Source organism: Chenopodium quinoa, unplaced genomic scaffold (genome assembly GCF_001683475.1).
Source record: "Chenopodium quinoa cultivar QQ74 unplaced genomic scaffold, ASM168347v1, whole genome shotgun sequence".
In the NCBI taxonomy this organism is placed as follows: Eukaryota; Viridiplantae; Streptophyta; class Magnoliopsida; order Caryophyllales; family Amaranthaceae; genus Chenopodium; species Chenopodium quinoa.
The window spans coordinates 3,304,397-3,307,128 of NW_018743391.1; positions in this window are offsets into that span (position 1 = coordinate 3,304,397).

Sequence of the window (2,732 nt, forward strand, 5' to 3'; positions counted from 1 at the left end):
ATCGAAGATATATGGTGTGGATGCTTGAAAGTTGACTAAAAGATAGGTTAGTTCCCTCTGAAATCTAAACAAGTGAGTTACAAACGGTCTGGGAACTTACCTGTCTTGTTCCACCAAAGTTTCTTCCATTGTTCCTTTGGCAACTTAGGAACTTCGTGTTTGACAGCACCCATAGTTCTATTAAGAGACCTCTAATACTATTAGGCAAGTGAGTATGTCTTTTACAACACAAGAACTAAGTGTGACACATAAACAATAAGCGCACATTCTTTACTTTATGTTTAACATGCATAGGAACCCCAACTTGACATAACTTAAGGGAAAAATACTTTATACTCATGTTATATTTCATCGAGTCTTGTTCCATTAAGCAATAAACAAGAATATGATAAGTCAAGACACAACCATAAGAGAATCAATTCACAAATTCACATATTGCATCCATACCAAAGATATATCAATCCAATTCATCTAATGCCGACATGTGAAAGGAACTTATATCTTATATAGTCTCATATCAATAAAGATGTAACTATTAATACATAGGTTGATATGATGGCTTACCTTGGAGTTCTTGAAGTGGTTATTCTGTTCCTTGATGATTTCGAATCTAATATGAACTTCCACTTCTAACACAAGTTCCATTGTCAGTGGTTAATGCTTAAAAATATATTTTCTTATCATAGATTAGCAAAAATCAATGCACAATGTCTCGTTAGTTGTACCAAAAATATAATTAATGTAAGTAAGTACAACTAATAACTCAATCCATCTTGAAAACAAAAATTGATAATTTTAAAGCTCAATTTTCAAGAAGGAACTTGGATAGCAATCTATCCTAGAGTATGTTCCACATAGACATCTATAACAAAATGTTATACAAAAGACATCCAAGACATCCATGTGGTACAACTCTAATCCCATATAAACAACAAGATAAAATAATGTTCAATTACCTTCAAGTCTAGCTACACGAGCAATAAGTTCCTTAAAAACAATACATACCTTTGTATTGGTTGTTTCCTTTAAGAACCAACCTAGCTTTGTTCCATTCACGTGCCTTACTCAACAAGCTTTTTCCAGAACACCCTTTTTGATCTCCGACCCTTTTTAGGTGTTCTAGAATAGGTTTAGAATGTAATACACACCTTCTTCCTTTTAAGCTCATCGAGTTCCTGTTGCACATCTAATCTTCAAGCTACATCCTCAAATCCTTCAATGTCGTGAGGCTCGGCCTTGGTTACATATGCATATAAGACACTTTAGTTCCATAGTTTGTTGAGATATTGCTGGTCAGAACAAATATTATCTCAGCTCTGGAACTTCGTTGGAACTTGCTTTCTTATATTGAGTTCATTGAACTTTGCTGCATGAGTTGGAACTTAACATCTAAAAGTTCCTCAACATATGTAGCTATCCCTTGCTGTTATTCTTAGTGACATATTTCTTTACTAGGAACTCAGTTAGTTCTACAGTAACTTGTGAGTTCATCTTTATAACCTGTTTGATGGGAACAAACCTGTTAGTCTCAAAATATGTTCACTTATGGCGCATTAAACATGATAGTGTCAACTCTATATGTTTTACTAGTCTAGGCGTTTATGGATAAATCGCCTTGGTACTTCTATCATCAAACATCCCTAAGTAGAACATAGGGTGTCTTGTTCATCAAAGATCTATTGCTTCAGTGTTGATGATGTAGCCAGAGACATTGAAAACTATTCTAAAGAACCTGAAAAGACCATTAGTATATAATTTTGTTCTCTTCTTGTCTTTCATGATTCAAAATTGGAAACTTGTTGACAATCCTGTGTTCCTGCAACAAACACTAAACATGACTGGAACTAGGTTCCATTGTTAGATCTATAATCTCATAAGTGATGAATACTTAGCCACATACCCTGTGATAGAAAAGACTTTCAATAAACAGTTCATCATCTCTTCTATTAAGAAAAGAAACCAAGTATTCATTTGCTTTCATTACTTATAAACAAGACATCTCTTTCAATTAGTCTCTACATATCACATGGTAAACATATCCATATCACTAAGATCCAATGGATTAGTGTTGCTTACCATCTACCTGATGTTGAAAGAGAATGTAACATGTGTTTCATTCTCATGCTTCTCGATCTTAACCTGTTTGGAACTTACATGTACATATACCTATTATCGAGTTCCTACTAGGTTTATCAAGCATGAAAAGATTAACATGTTCACAGTTTGAAGCATAGAGGTATCTCATCTTCAATAAAACCTAGAAATGTCAGGTTGTTGTTAGGAATCACCTTGAGATCCACAAATGATGTGTTCCCTTTTTGACTCCCTTCATATGTGACATTTCCACTCTTTATTGATGATGTCATTTTGAAGCCATAAAACAACTAGAGTTACAAGCAATTGAAAACCAGAATGTGCATTAAAAACTTGACAAGAAAAATATTCACAATGGGATAGGAACTTGACTTACTAACTTCCTGTTATGTAGAAATTTTACCTTTCGTGTTAGTATTATAAGTCAAAGTTCTTCCATTGCAGGTTTATAGCAAGAGATACCTTGATTTGGCTATCATCATCTCTTTTGGATCCTCGCTGTCGAGATAATGCAAGTTCCCTCCTATTATAAACCTTCAACTCTTCCATGTTCCTTTTGACATAAAGTTGGAACATGTCCTTCTGGTCCTTTAGACCGTTGTATCTTGGGTAGAGGAACGTGTTGATTTAATCTCAAA